At 42.9% G+C, this 16,913-nt stretch overlaps 1 protein-coding gene across 1 annotated transcript in view; it reads left to right on the top strand.

Annotated features, from left to right (window-relative positions):
• Positions 1-16,913, top strand: part of TMC3 (transmembrane channel like 3) — a 131,537-nt gene that overhangs the window by 4,534 nt on the left and 110,090 nt on the right. The window contains exon 2 of the mRNA XM_065559335.1: positions 723-880. The gene's annotated coding sequence lies outside the window, so the exon portion shown is untranslated. The remainder of the gene's footprint in view (positions 1-722; positions 881-16,913) is intronic.

The following is a 16,913-nucleotide window of genomic DNA, read 5'->3' as shown; positions in this document are numbered from 1 at the left end:
GCAATTGATAGTTATTTTTTAAAAGGCCAGAACTAGACAGTAATTGTAGCTAATGTTTAAGATCTGCTGTCAGTGCAGGGTGCAGAGGTGAGCAAGTGAAACTTCATGCAGGGAATGAAAGCAGTAGCATTCTTGCAGTAGAAGGAACCCTGCAGACAGTCACACTTTATTAATTTGAATTCAGATAGGGATGAAGTGTCCAGAATGGCTAATTGAAAACTGTTTTTCTTCCCCAGCCCTGGGAATGGAGACAAATGCTTTAGAGAGACGAGGTGGATGAGATAATCTTTTACTGGACCAACTTCTGTTGGTGAGGGAGACAAGCTTTTGAGCTTACACTGAGTTCTTCTTCAGATGCTTTGGAGCAGTTGTGCTGTACATCACTGATCTTGATGGTTCTTTCTGCTCTCACTGTAGCATGTAATTTTCTCGCTTTTCACGAGGCACAGCATTGCAAAGCCACAGATTCTGTATTATGAGAAAATTCTTTGCTCACAAGGTACTTTTAGTTGCCGTTATCTTCGGTTCTTGTGAGCTGGCTTGGCTGGGTAGAGTCAGGTGTTTCTGGTTTGCACTGAAAGGGAAGATAATACATGGAGTTGCTGGATTCAATTGGTTTAATATTTTGCATGCCAGTTTAATAGATTGTTAGACTGAAATATCTTGTTACAAGAGAAAACATGGTTAAAAGTTAAAAGAAATTCTGTCTGTTTATTCCACAGACTTACATATGGTATCTCGCACACTTCCATGTGCTTTTCTTATCTGGGGCCTTCATGAATTCATAAATATTGTTCTGTTGCCAATGGCCTAACAACTATGTATTTCTCATGTACACAAACTGAAAGGCTGCTTCCATTAAGGTGACACAAAAATGGAGGTAAGAATTCATTTTTAAATTATTTATTGCAAAGCTTAGTCTTGAGTTAAAAGATAAGACGATGAAACTGTATACTTCCAAGAATCCCAATACACATTTAAAATATGCTTTGATTGCTATCCTTTGTTCATAAGTTAAATCTGATTTTCCTGTATTTCATAATAGCCTATACTTTTATTTTTCCTGGCAACAAAATTCCTGCTGTAATGTCCTTCAGTTAGTGGAAGGCAGAATGCTCTCCCTGAGAGAGAGAGAGAGATTAATTTGTTTCACTGGAATTTCATACTGTCGGATGACAGTCTTCTCTGGCACACATTAAGTTCACCACAGTCAACAGTATACATGAAATCATAATCAAAGACAGATGCCTTTCCCTGTTATAAATAATCATTGCTTCTTGCATAGGCCAGGAAAAATCCTTGTTTAGACTGGTCTGTCTTACTTTCTTGGACTTCAGTATTTCCCTTGGCCTTCCCCTTTTTCATCTTTTCTCTGTCTCTAATTCTTGATATTTGCCTAAGGAAATAAAAGGAATGGGAAAAGTATTTCTTGGCACTCTCCATATTCTCACTGGATTACCCTATAGCGTGAAATTAAATACACATGACATGTAAAAGGGGAATGGCCTTTAATTTATAGAAGAAAAACACAGTGCAAAATAAATCTGTGCTTTCCTGTTTGTTCGCGTGTTTGATGGGAGCATGTCACATGCTCCTGCAAAACCAGTCTAAAAGCTCTTTGTTCAGAGTAGGATTAATTTTTTGGAACCAATGAAATATTTCATATAATATCAAACAGCAAATGATACTCTTTTAAATTGGTGATCAAATTTACTTGAATTCCAGCAAAAACAGTATATTACTGTTTAATAAAAATATTTTGTTTGCTTCTTGTACAAGCCACGATCCTCCAAGTTAAAAATACCTTTCAGATACAAATGAGCTTTGAGGGCATACAACACCAAGTTGGAAGCACTCATCTTCTTGCTGGACTGGTCCCTAAGTGGTTTGTAAATGAGAACATTGAGTACTGACTAGAACATACATGGTAGCACCCAGTATAATTAAGGTGTCACAACAGTTTTCATGCTAGTCCCAGATTTCAACTTTCTGTAATTTTGGCCTTTTGAGTTAAAATTCACCAGCTTTATTTTCTATCTGAAAATACATTTTATTTTGAATGTCTGGGCAAAAACAGCCCAGCTATTTTTGAGTCTAGGAGCGAGGGTGGAAAGGGGAAATACACCAATCTCGTTTAAAAAGAAAAGAAAATAACAACAAACTATTGTGACCTAATTATGATTAGCTTGACAACTAAAGCAGCAAGAAGCCCTCGTTGTTAAGTTGTGTCTTTGAGTGATTGGTGAAAATTGGTTTTGATTTGCGCTTTGAAAACTGCATGTTGCACATGCGCAATATATTTTGCATGGGGTTTTCTGCTAAGTTTGTAAAGTTCACAGCTAGGAAAGCTGCACTATGCATGGCTAGCTCAGTAACACAGTGAAAACTGTACTGAAGGTGTGTATAGTGAGCCAAAGGTTCTTTGGGGCAAAGTTAAGGTTGCATATGCATTTCTTGACTTTCGAGTGCTTTATCCAGGCAAACTTAATGTTCTCTTAACACAGGGGTTTTGGACAGGATTTTATTCCTGGAGTGAAGCCTGTGGGCTATGGAGAGATTTCTCTGCATCAGTTGTGCATTGTGAAGGGTTTCTCTGTGCCAGTCTCACATAGGCTGGCCAGAGAGTGACAGTGGAAATGGTTAGGGGAAGAATTCACCATAATCTATTACTATATCTTGGGCAATAGCACAAAGCAGTTGTGTGGAGTCTGTGCTGCAGTTCTGCCCCGGGCTTCAGATTGGGGGTCCATCCTCATCCCCGTGACCCCACTTACATCTATATAATCTATAAATCTAGATTTTTTTTTTTTGCTGTGTCTGAGCAGGTAATTCTGTGTGGCTGTTTCACCTCTGCATATTGCATTCTGGGCTCCCCACTCTTCATTCTCCATTCTTTTGGTCAGTCCTCGAAATAATAATGATTGGTCTTTGACTGCTACACAACCAACATTTGGAACCCTAATCTTTTTAAACATCTAAACACTATCGCTGACAAGCCCTTATGTTCTTTCTAGTTGTGGGATTCTGGGCAATGGCCTGTCATTAAAACATAGGCAGTGTCCTATGGCTTTGCAGGGAGGCTTGTCAGGCATGCCTAGTACGTCAGTTTCACTGTTCATTGATTTCGTCACCAAATACCATGCTGCCGAAATGTCTACATGCTCTATGCTCTGACACTGGTAGAACTGAGCTTGGTACTGCAGAAGTAGTAGGTGTGATCATGTTCATGCCATCCATCCATCAGTGCAGCTTTCTGCTGAGAACAGTAATTTAATAATGGCCAGCAAGATGGGGCAGTACAGTAACTCCTCACTTAAAGTCGTCCCAGTTAATGTTGTTTCATTGTTACGTTGCTGATTAATTAGGGAACATGCTCATTTAAAGTTGTGCAATGCTCCCTTCTAATGTCGTTTGGCAGCCGCCTGCTTTGTTCACTGCCTGCAGGAAGAGCACCCTGTTGCAGCTAGCTGGTGGGGGCTTGGAACCAGGGTGGACCGGCAGCCCCCCTATCAGCTCCCCCTATCAGCTCCCCACTCCCCTAAGTTCCCTGTGCTGCAGCCGCCCAGCAGGCTAGCAATTGCAGCTGTCCCTCCCCCACTGCCATGTGCTGCTCCTGCCCTCTGCCTTGGAGCTGCTCCCTGAGCCTTCTGCTTGCTGTGCAGGGGGGAGTGTAGGGGCGGGTGGAGGGAGGGGAGCTAATGTCAGGGTGTCTCCCCTCCTCCCTGCTCCTACACCCCACTTACCCCTTCTTCTCCATATGGAGCAGGGAGGGGACACAGATGAAGAGAGACAGAGAGAGCTTGGGGCAGCAGCTGCTGTCTCAACTTCCTGATCCACTTAAAAAGACAATGCACTTAAGAGTGGGTCAGCTTACTTAAAGGGGCAGTGTGCATTTCTCTCTCTCTCCCACACACAAGGTGTATGTCCGTCTCTGTCTGCTATGCTATCTGCCCTCCCCTCCATTCCTGCTGCCTTGTAGAGTGTGAGGCTACATTAACAACAATGTGTTAACCCTTGAGGGCTCAGCCAGGTGCTAGTTCATCATTTAGCACAGGGGTTCTCAAACTGGGGGTCAGGACCCATCATGGGGTCACAAGGTTATTACATGGGGGGTCGTGAGCTGTCAGCCTCCACCCCAAACCCTGCTTTGCCTCCAGCATTTATAATGGTGTTAATTATATAAAAAAAGTATTTTTAATTTATATCGGGGGGGGGAGGGGTTGCAGTCAGAGGCTTGCTATGTGAAAGGGGTCACCAGTACAAAAGTTTGAGAACCACTGATTTAGCAGTAAGGCATTCCCTGGGAAATATCCCACCCTCTTCCACCCTCTAACTTCACCACCTCAATCAAGCTTCACAATCATCATAGCTGTGAACAGTATTAAATTGTTTGTTTAAAACGTATACTGTGTGTGTATCTATATAATATATAGTTTTTTGTCTGGTGAAAAAAATTTCCCTGGAACCTAATCTCCCACCCATTTACATTAATTCTTATGGGGAAATTGGTTTTGCTTAACATCATTTTACTTAGTCGCATTTTTCAGGAACATAACTACAATGTTAAGTGAGGAGTTACTGTAGGTTTTTGTTTTTAAATCCCAGCAGGTTAGCTTTCAAAAAATGGTATTATAAACTCCAAGTTCAGCTGCTGGTCCCCTTCTAAGAGCATTGGCCTTCCCCTCCCACCCCTTCATTTCCCCCCCGCCCGCCCCCTCCCACACATATATTAAAGGTCAGTGCTATACATGATAATTTGAGTGCTGCCAAGTGCTACTTTTCGGGGGGAAAGGTGGAGAGGGTGGTGTATAAAAATAGCCATCGGGGGCCAGTTACCTGATTAATTACTGGCACTCTTCTGTTTTTCCCCAGAGGGAAGGAAAGAAAGAAATTGCCAGAGGCAGATGTCCCTTAGTATTTAGAGTTTCTTCCTTTCTCAGGTCTTTCTCCTATGTAAAGGCACATAAAAATATGATTAGGCAAAGGAGGGCTTGATCAGTTCTGCCCTTAAAACATACACTCAAGCTTGTCAACAACACCTATTCATATTAATGAAACATTTCACTGACTCAAGTTCCTTAGCAGTACTCCTTTGATTTAATATCCAGTTCAAGCGGACAGTTCAGATACCCGATAAACACCCACTCCTGGCATAAAGATGGCTTAACAGAACCCATCTCCTGAGAAAGCACTACGAATAGGTGGACTGTAACCAAACTGGCTCTCAAGATTTCAGTGAGTGGATGTCAGGGCAACATCTGCTTTGCCTATTATAATTTTTCATGGCGCTCTGCTGCTACAGGAATCACTTAAGGATATAATAATAGAATTCTAATGAACTGACATACCCTTGGCAAGATTTTTTATTTCTACTGCAGACTGAAGAATCTGCAGGCATTAAGCTTACCTATATTTTTCTCACTATCTAAGATACAGTTGATTAGCTGTGCAGAGCACATATAAGCAGAGTACAAATCACAGTATATGTACGCAGTCAGGCACTATCTTTTACAGCATGTTCAACTTTGACACCATTCTCTGATAATATAAGTCCAGGGACTATGAGAATGAGGACCAAGCCAAACATGAAATTATTGCTGAAATTCCTGCTGTATCTGAAATACACTGGAGACTTTTCAAAGGCTTTATATTATTAAAGGGCATATTTCCTGATAGCTGATATTCTATGTTTTGGGTAAAGTCATGGTGGAGGTGTCAGCCTGAAAAATTGCCTAATGTATATTTATACCCATTTAATCTTCCATTGGACAAGTGGGCCACATATCATTGATGAAATGAATGTAGTATGTGACTCGCCAGCTTTGCCTGATGTAGCTTAATCCTATGTGTAGGTTTACAAAACCAGTATATGAAATAAGTTATCCGGAGGAGTTGTCCGTGTGGGTTGTTTTTGGTGGTGTTGTTTTTGTTTAGACTGCTGCTTGAATTCTCTAAATCCTGGTAACAGTGGGAAACTAGAAGGCAGACTGGGGCAGTGACAGTCGATGGCCATTTGGCCCCTTGAACCAAGCTACTTTTGGGCTAGAAGAACTGCAAACACTTAGGCCTTGTCTATACGCAAAAAAATGCACCACTTCAACTAGAATCAGGTTTTAAATCTATTTAGTTAAACCAGTGTACCCTAGATATACTTAAATCCATTTACTTTTAGAGTTGTATCTTAAATCTGGTTGATATGGTTTTAGTTTAAATCAATTACCAAATTAAGCTAAATTGATATAAACCAGTTGTACACTGAAGGAAGGTCTACACACACTTTGAACTTAAATCATTCCTTGGTTTACTGTTATTTTGGTAACTGAATGACAAAAGCTAAATTAATATAAGCCAGATGTAAACACATGCAAGGGTTTGCTCCGACTTAGCTTAATTGCTTTTAAAACCTGATTTTAGTTAAAGTTTTGTCTGCAGACAAGACCTGAACCTCTTACTCCTCGAAGTGATCTATCCCAGTCAGGGCTAGTGTAGGGCACTGCACTGCTGCCAATTCAGTCTGTTCTGTGTATAAATGCAAATTGCAGCCTCCAGAGCTGTCAATCCAGCACTGTTCATGAGGGCTCAGAGGTTGTGCATTCATCTTTGTGCATCTCTACTAAATTTGCCTTCATTTTGACTGATGCCTTCTAGTCACTTGCAACTAAATCTCTCTAATTCCTTCTTCCCGTCAGCTAATAGAGGATAGCTCTAAATTGCAACCTAAACGAGTATGTGTTTTCCATCTTAGTACATATTACATCAGCAAGATGCCCAGCTTAATCTTACTGATCAATGGTGAGGTTGTTTGCATGAAGATGTGTGAAGAAACCCATTTATAGGTTTGTGCAGGATAATGTACTGTTTAGAATTTCAAAGGCAGTGCTGTCAATTGCAAACTCACTATTAAAATACCAATAAATAGAAAAGCCCACAGTGATAGCACTCTAGAAGAATCTCCAATAACTGTTATAGGCATTAGGTTAAATCACTTACAGGATTGAGCAAGGCCTGCATGACTTGGTTTCTGGGAGGTACACATACTGACCCTAGCAAGGTCCGTTTGCAGGCATTAGTACCAGGCCAGCCTCTACAGCAGGGGTCGGCAACATTTTCGGGCCAGTTTTATTTACCTGCTGACGCGGCAGGTTCGGCCAATGGGGGCCGCGGTTCGCTGTCCTGGGCCAATGGGGGTTGCGAGAAGCTGCGGCCAGCACATCGCTCGCCTGCGCCGCTTCTCGCCGCCCCTATTGGCCTGGGACGGCAAACCGCGGCCAGTGGGGGCTGCAATCGGCCGAACCTGCCACGTCAGCAGGTAAATAAACTGGCCCGGCCCACCGGGGTGCTTACCCTGGTGAGCCAGGTGCCGAACGTTGCCGACCCCTGCTCTACAGGTTCACCTGGAAATCAGCCTTCTCCGGCACATCTCATTTTACCTAAACCTCTCCTCCTGCTCCTTACCTTTTAGGCTTTGTAGGAGGATTCAACTCCCTGTTATGGCTAGATTGCCTTCTCTATGGCTCTCTTTAGGTACTGAGGTGGCCCTTGCCACTTGCTTCTTGTCTCAGCAGACTTTATTGAGGCTTCCAGATAGGCTACTGCAACTGTCTTTTTCAGTCTTTAAGAGTCTTCAAGGAAGTAAGAGTCTAGGATTATTCTTGCTAATATGTGTTAGCAAGGAAACCCTATTTTCCTACCTACCCAGTGCAAAGGAGAAGATTCTACCTTTCTGTGATTGATACCATTTGCGCTTGACTAGTTCTTCAGTCCCACTGCCCATTTGGGGAGGGGAGGTAGATGTTACCAAATGAAGGTACTCCTGGCTCCCTGAAAGCCCTTTGTGATGATTGGGTGGTCCTTCCTCCTGGCCCTCCCAGGAGTTTACTGAGCCACCCAGCATCCCCTGAAGAGCTCAAGTGGATGGGTGTCACCTGTTCTTAGTAGGGAGTGGGAACAGGGATCCCAGCCGCCCAAAGATATCTACTGATAAGTGTCAGAGTTACGGACCCTAAGGGTCGGTGGAGTATTTGCCAAGAGAAAGGACTGGTGAGTGCAAGTCAAACAGAATTCACCATTGTGTGTTTGAGCAGATCCCCACATTCACTAAAAATCCTGATTCCAGGTGGCTTTAGGTTCTATGTGAATGTTTTTCACCATCACAATATCTCTGTAGGTCAGCCACTATGATGAAAGACTATCATACACTTGAACAGGTCTGAATTTCCATTCAGGAGGGAAGGAATTTGTACACAACCCATCCGGCAGCACATTAGTGTGTGTCAAAGGTATGTGAATGGATTCGGGGTGATCAATGACTTGGTGTTGCCTGGAGTGGCTGATTACTCCAGGTCCATTTATAAATCACTGTTTAAACAATAGCCATTTTCAGGAAGGTTTGATCTTAAAACAATTAGGTGGATGTTGCTAGAATAATGCACTGCCACGGTAGTTTTGCACTGCGCTCTTGAGACTATGATGTTCAATTCTTGCTGGAAGAAACCTCAGTCTTTGCAGGTACTCTAACTGACATTCTGAAAGAAATGAAATGAGTGGTAGAAGAGGATCAGGTTATTCCATTAATTATTCTGTCTCACAGACTAACAGCTAGTCCCTGTTCAGATGGATTCAGACATTTTATATGAGCCACATGGCTGCTTTCTAGGTATTCCGTTACAAGATTCTGAAATAAAGTTAATAACCCCAGGTTTAAAACTCCATTGTGTGCTCAGCTTCTTCCTTTCGGTTTAGTAGCTGAACAACTTTGGAAGGGGCCTTGTGCTTCTTTAACTTAAAAGCGCTTGCACACAAAGATGGAGGCAGGATAATTCAACTAGTGGCACTCTTGCCTCTGAGCAATGACTATCAGTCTCTCACAAGTACCTGGCTCACAGCCAGTAGCAATACTGCAGTGCAGGGCTCTGACTGGCCTGTTAGGGTATGTCTGCACTGCATGCAGTTAGACACCCGTGGCTGGTCTGTACCAGCTGAGTTGGACTTAATATATATGGAGATATACCTATCTCATAGAACTGGAAGGGACCTTAAAAGGTCATTGAGTCGAGTCCAGTCCCCTGCCTTCACAGTAGGACCAATTTTTGCCCTAGATCCCTAAATGGCCCCATCAAGGATTGAACTCTCAATCCTGGGTTTAGTAGGCTAATGCTAAAACTACTGAGCTATTCCTCCCCCCAGAACTTGGAGAACTTGGACTAAGGGGCTGTTTATGGATGTTCAGGCTCGGGCTGCAGCCTGAGCTCTGCGACCTTCCCATGTCACAGGGTCCTAAAATCGGGGCTCCATCTCGACCCTGAATGACTACACCACAATTGAACAATCTCTTAGCCGAGCCCCGTGAGCCCACGTCAGCTGGCATGGGCGAGCCACGGGTTTTTAATTGCAGTGTAGACATATCCTAAGTAGTGCTATTCTTCAGGGGAGACCTTAGCTGAAGTCCCTTCCTCCCATTTTTGGTGGAAGTGTGAAGCTACAGCAATATTTCTCAGAGTGGAGCATAATCCCATTGTTCTAGCTAACGTCCCCCCTTTCATCAATAGAAGGTTTTAATGATCAAGGAGCTTTGTGAGCCACCCTGAGTGCATAATAGCTGCCACCTTTGCCTGGTTAAACACTGGCAGGGCTAAATTCTGCCCTCAGTGGTAGCCTTACAAACCCAGTGATAAAGAAAAAATTTCCAATTTTTTAATTTGGAAAACCATTGAAGTCAGTTGGGTTACGTGGGTGTGATTGGGGGCAAAATTGCAACCCCAGTGTTTTACATGGTTTGTAAAGTAATCTGAAATACAATGTAAAAGTACATCTTAAAAGAACAATCTAAACTGTCATCTTCTAAAACTACTAGGCTTTGCTGCATCTCTTTCATTTTCAGGATTTTTTGTTGTTGTGACATTTCAACTACTGCCTCAGAGCTCTGCTTAACAAAGAGATGCCTTAGCCTATTACCTTTCAATGAGGCAAGAAGGTGAAAGTGGAAATTAGCCCCATACAGTACGTTTCCATACTTCTCCTAAGAGACCAAATGATAGACTATAATGTTGTAGCAGTAATAGCTGAGGGATGGACCGGCAGGCGCTGTTGCTTGACATGACTTTGACAGCTGGCAGGCTGTTTGTGTGAAGAGACTGCTGTCTACCATGCTGACCAATATTGTCTCATTGTTTACTTGTACTCACCTGTCTGCCTGTATACATTCATCTATTGTCTCTTGTCTTATACTTGGATTGTAAGCAACTTGGGGCAGGGACCATCTTTTTGTTCTGTGTTTGTACAGTGCCTAGCACGGTGGGATCAGGTCTATGACTAGGCCCTTAGGCTTTGTGGCAATACAAATAATAAATTATGCCTCCAGAAAAGCAGTACGGTTTGACACTGAATCAACCAGAACTTCTCTTATTGAAGAAAGCCACCTAAAATTGAACAGTTTTCTAACTGGAGTTGGAAAAATGTCAGTAGTTTGTTTAGGGATCTGTTCCTCTCCTTTTTGCAACTACCATTGAATGAGAAGTGTTCTGCTGTTAATACTTCCTGTCTTGTCCCAGCCACTATTTTCTGTTGTATATTATTTGACGTTAATTTTTTTTAAGACTCGAGTTTGCTTCCTATGTTGTGTGCATAGTTGATGGTACCAACATGTTTTTTGTGTGCATAGCCTGGCTTTGCATATGCATGCCAGGCTTGTGGGCACTATTGCTGAATTGTGGGCACTACTCCTACTCCTAAATTAAATTAAAAATTCTGCAACAAAAAAATAAAAATTCTGCACACAATATTTTAAAATTCTGCAAAATTCTGCATATTTTATCAAAATAACACAATACAATCACACCAGTTTCAATTATTTTGGTTGTTTATTTCAAAATACCTGTCAGCAAGTATGTCTATAACAATACAGATGACAAAAAAGATTCAGAAAATGTTTTTTGACAAATAGATTCCTTACTAGGCATATTAATACAGAACTCTGAGTAATAATTCAAGCAAGCTACAATACAGAACCATGTTTCCCACAAAGCAGTTCAAAGGCTGTGGGGAGTCAGGTGAAGCTGAGGGAGAGGAAAATAATTGCTGGGAAGGAGCCTGGGTGTGAACTTGGAGGGTTGTTGGGTATGGGTGGGAAAAGTATGGAACAGGGTTCTTTGGGGAGGGGGAGGGACTGTTAGGGAGCTTCCCCCATGCAGACCCAGGTTGACCCCCTAGCCTCTCCCATTCAGTCAGGCACATGTGTCCTTCCACCTCCACTCAGACATCCACTCCCCCATCTGGCCCTGCACCACTTCCCCATCCCCATGTATCTCTGTGCCCCCACTCAAACACCCTCTGTCCCTATGTAGCTCTGCACCCGCTCCCCCATCACCATGTGGCCCTGTACCTCCACTCCCATTCAGCCCCTGCCCTAGTCTGTCCTGCCCAGCACTCTAAACTGTCTGTCTCCCCATAGCCCCTGTCTCCTGACCTGGTCCACTGCAAAAAAGTCTCTGCAGGCTCTTTCTCTTCCCTACCTGGCTGGGAGCTGCTGCTGTGTTCTATTGCCACATTGCCCTCTTGTGGGCAAAAGGTGGAACTGCAGCAATTTTTCAGCAGAAGCTTTTTTTCTGCCCCAAAAATTAAAACTCTGTGCGGCTCATTAATTATGCATGCACGCAGAGTTCCCCCAAGAGTAGTGGGCATTCAGCTGCTTGATTTGAGCAATGAAATTGATGTCTGCATATACGATGACTGCATTGCCCTCTTTGTGGATGCAGTTGGTTGCCACAAGTACTCCTTGTTCTTTTTGCTGAATAAAGTAGGTGTACCAAATCCAAGATCAGGGCTGATAACTTGACCTTGAGTGTCAAAAAATCATATATTTTTGTATTGTCTTGCAGTAGCATCCAAAGGCCTCAACGAGGCCCCTGTTTTACTAGACACTATGGACACATATAGTAAAAAAGACAGCATTTGCCCCAAAGAGCTTGCCATCTACCCATGTGACAGACAATAGGTTGAGAAAAACAGACAAGAAGGACAGTAACTTTAATAGAACAAGTTTTTGAAAATAACTTTATAAAGGACCTCTCTCTATCCCTTGATCTAGGTTCTTAAACGGCTTCCACCATCACAGTATCTGAGGGCCTAATTAGCTTTTAAATATCAAAATAATCATCACTTTCTCTCTTTCTTTCCCCATAGTAGGAGTAAATATATTCTTTGGAGTATTTGGAGAAGGGGTTGGCTTTCTGTTTTGCTTTAAATTAAGCACATTTAAGATATACGTGAAGAAATGAATCTTGCCTTTTAGTTCTGAAAGTGATACGGTCTGGGGTCATTTTTCTCTCTTGTGATATTTAATTCCACAGCTTCCATCCAGCTCCCGAGAAAGCTCTGTCTCATGTGCTCATGGGTTAACAGATTCATTTTTCATTTATTGGTTAGGAGTTTCATTTTCCCAATGGGATTTAAATGTTGTGGGAAGTCAGAGCCAGGAAGCATTAGGGCAAAATTTTCAAAAGTATGCAAGGGACCTCTGAGTCCCATTGCAAACTAATAGGACTAGACATCAAAGTCACTTAGACACTATTGAAAAATTTGCCCTTGGTTTTAAAACAATTATGTCTACTATTCTAAAAGAACTATGTACAGGCAATATCGTTCTGTAGTCATAGTGCCACCTGCAAGCATATGTCTACAAATATTAAGCTGGAATTATGGGCTAGCAGAAGTGATATGTAACATTCATGCACGAGCAAGACTCACATCTTTGGGTAGAATTGTGATTCAAAAATGTTTGTTATAGTATAGCACAAAAGCAATGGCTGTACATGTACAATGTGAACTACTACAATCTTATTTTTTTAAATGGGACCATGGGGCATGACAGTGTTTTTCCCCCCCTCTATATTCTAGTCTGAATTATTTTCCCTTAAATTTCATCAGCTATTGTTCATTTGTTTGTTTTACCTTATACAGATGTAAAAGGTGGTGCAGAATTCTGATATTACACTAACTTTAATATCTACCCTTAAGCTACACTATTGTGAAATCCAGTGGGTGCTGTTTAAGCACATTTTTTACAAGTAGATGTGTAGTTATGGGAATGAGAGAGTGTTTTTATAATAGCTGGGGTACTTCAGGTTTATAAATCTGGAGTTACCCCTTCAGAATCAGCAATCGGCTTTTTGGATCCTATTTTAATTCAAGGTTTTCATTAGCAGGTATAAAAGGCTGCTGGGTTTATTAGCCTCTTAGCAGAGGGATTTTTTTGTATAATAAGCAGGTTGTAATCTTTTCTCATATTCTAATTTTGGTTCTTTTTTCTAAATAATAGCAAAATAATAACACACTACAAGTTTATAGCACCTCATCAACTTGGGGCCTGTCCAAACCCCTTTGAAATCCGTGGAAAAACTCCATTTTTCTTTAGCGAGCTTCGGATAACGCCATTCTTTGGGGCATAAAAAAATGCAGACTTCTTTTGACCTCTCACTACTGCATCTTTAAATCTGGATAAATAGAAACTTGGTTTGTAAATCTTAGCAATGGATCTATGATTAAAAGAAAACAAAACAAAAACTCAAAAGACCCAAAATACTGTACTATAGAGGACATAGACTGGCAGAATGTACTACAGGTAATAGTAAAATGTGAAAAATATGACAAACCAGATCAACTGCTACTAAAGCTATATCTAGACTAGCAATTGTATGTGTGTCCATGTCCGTGGCTGTGCCATAACCCTCCTATTGTCCACATCTAAACTCCACGAGCATGTGCCTGAAGGTGAGTAGAGGTCAAGAAAACTAGCGTGCCTGCGTGATGTGGATAAGTACCAGTGTGTGGTGTGGCCAGGGATAAGAGGTGTGTACTAGGTCTTGAGTTTCAAAAGTCCTCCACCCCCATTCCCACAGTTCATTGACACTTTTCTTCCTGAGCCTTACCCAATCTATAAAGGTCTCTGTCCACCTGTTTTCATTGGTAGTATTGTAGAGTTGCCAGGCATCCGGTTTTTGACCAGAATGCCCTGTCGAAAAGGGACCCTGACAGTTCCAGTCAGCACCGCCAACCTGGCTATTAAAATTCCGGTCGGTGGCGCAGTGGAGATTCGGGGCTAAGGCAGGCTCCCTACTTGCCCTGGCTCCTCACTGCTCCCAGAAGCAGCTGCCAGGTCTCTGCAGCCCCTAGGCGCTGGGCTGGCCAGAGAATGGGAGGTTCCATGCACTACCCCCACCCCGAGTTCTGGCTCTGCAGCTCCTATTGGCTGGGAACCACAACCAATGGGTAGTGCGCACTGCGCAGAGCCACCTGGCCACACCTCTGCCTAGAGGCTGCAGGGATCTGGCAGCTGCTTCCTCGGAGCTGCGGTAAGCACCGCCGGGACCCCAAACGCACACCCCATACCCCAACCCCCGGCCCAGCCTGGTGTCCCCTCCCACACCCCAAACCCCTCATCCCTGGCCTCACCCCCCCGCACCCCAACCCCCTGGCCCAGCCCAGTCCCCTCCCACACCTCAAACCCCTCATCCCCAGCCCCACCCCAGAGCCCCATTTCCCCACACCTCAACCGCCTGCCCCAGCCCGGAGCCCCCTCCTGCACCCAAACCCCTCATCCCCGGCCCCAGAGCACCTACCCCATCCTGTACTCCAACCCGCTACCCCAGCCCGGTGAAAGTGAGTGAGGGTGGGGAAGAGTGAGCGATGTGGGGCGGGGTGGAGCGAGAAGGGCAGGGCCTCGGAGAAGGGCAGGGCCTCGGAGAAGGGCAGGGCAGGGGTTTTCGGTTTTGTGTGATTCGAAAGTTGGCAACTCTACAGTAGTGAGCTATGCTGACCACATCAGAACAGCTTGCTCTTGCAGTCTTTTGATCAATACAAGCGAACATAGTTCCTGTTCCAAGAGCTGTCACCAGGTTCCACCACCACCTGCAGCTGCTGGTCAGTGTGTGGTCAGAGTACTCCGTCCTTCATGACTTTGCCTGGAACAGCAGGAACATTCACCTGTGCCGGAAAGTTTCAGAGAGGCTAGAGCAGCTGTCTTTGACATATCAGAAAGTTCTACCCATATTCCACCTAGCAACACTGCATAAGCATCTGCTCCATGATCAGGAGCAGAACCACATCATCATCCCAGTTTGGCAGGGGAGGAATATGATCAGGAACTGCCTCCCCCAGATGTTTGAAGGTGGGAGACAGTACCAACCCCCCTTGCAAAGCGATTCCTAGAAGGCCTCCCTGTGATGCACAGAATCCAAGGATACCATCCCTGAAATGGTACAGCTAATATTACATAACAAGAGCAGCAGTGTGGGTACAGATGTATGGTGGATACACCCATGTCCAGCACAGCATATGTGGACACTTGGCACAGGTATTTGGAACATGCACGAGCATGTACTGGTCCAGCAACCGTGTATGCATGCCAGTGTAGGAACTAAGGATATCATTTATAATATGGTCAAAAATGCATGACAGAATCCAAAATTCATAGGAGGGATCTGAAATGTATTACAAATCAACTGGGTGAATATATTGTAAATGAAAGATACAAAACTATTAACATTTGGATGAAACTTCTTAGCCAAGTATATTCACACCTTTTACAAAACAAGTTATTTATAAAAGAATAAATAGTTCTTTCAGTGTTTGCCTGAAACGTTGCATCCTGAATGCTGATTCCACAGCTGCTCTAAAATTCATCTACATTGACTTTTTCATCAGATTTTTTTCTGCATATAAAAACCGAAGACATTTTATCTTTAATTTGAGACCGTATGGAGTAACTAAACAGCTATAAATAGGAATCCTGAAATGATGATGACACCCATGACTTAAGGGTCAAAATATCATAGCAGGAAGGCTTGAAACGTTCAAATCTTGGCAGAGTAACATCTTGTCGCATTTATAAAGATAGTCCCCAGAATGGTAACTTGGGGGTGAGGAAGGAGGCCAATGATGAAAGCAATTAATTCTCTGTCTGGGTCTCCAACTTCAAACAACTCCATGCTTTTATAACCTGTGAAAATTGGGAGTGCTACTTACACTCAAACCTTTTCATCTGGCAATGATTATTTTTAATGTACTTGATAGCAATTCTGAGTTTTATTAAAAAGACAGACTGTCATTTCTAAAGAGGAAATAGCAATAAAACATGTACATCTCCTGTTTTGTGTAACCTAGGCCTATTTTGCTACCTTGTGTGTTTTCTTTCTTTTTTGTCCCCATTATAATTACAATTAGTAGTAACTGGAGTTTAACCAAAGCTGAACCTTCTTGCATCTGCAGACAAACACGAATTTTCAGTCATGTTGCAGAATGGGTTTTCTTAGGCTGGGCAAAATAATGTGCAAGATCAGCATCAAGACTCTTCATAAAAATATGAAAAAGAGCGATCACCTTATTCCACAGGTGTCCTGTCACTATACATTTACTGCAAAGATCTCTGTTTCCAGACAGTTTTGCCTTTGTATTTGGTATCATAAGATTATGCAGAACAGCGACTATCACTGCTGTGCTGGTATAAGCTTAGCAAAAGGTTAATGCTGCATTAAGCTTGGTTGAATAAGGCATCCAAGGTCCATGAGGTTCCAGAAGTTCCCCCTGTAGACTGCTCCTTTGTTGTAAACTTTATGCACAGCCCATTGGTTTGTTACAGAGAGGAATAATAATAATAATAATCAATAATAAACCCTGCCCACACAATGTTACTGATTGAGCCATCGAAATCGAAATCACGTAGCCATGGGAACTGCTGAGACACCATGAGCTCACTAGGAACAGGGTCCTTTTCCTGATCTTTCCGATTAGATTGATGCTGCACTTGTTCAAGTTAGTGAAAGGAAATGAGAAAATATATTTTCTTGAGTGTGTCTGGAATTCATTGAACAGCAGAATACTGCAAGTAGCATTTGTGGTTTTTCTTCCAAAAGTGTCTG

The sequence above is a fragment of the Chrysemys picta genome, chromosome 10, assembly GCF_011386835.1.
Source record: "Chrysemys picta bellii isolate R12L10 chromosome 10, ASM1138683v2, whole genome shotgun sequence".
Classification (NCBI taxonomy): Eukaryota; Metazoa; Chordata; order Testudines; family Emydidae; genus Chrysemys; species Chrysemys picta.
The sequence above is the reverse complement of the archived record's forward strand: the minus strand, read 5'-3'. Positions and strand labels throughout refer to the sequence as shown.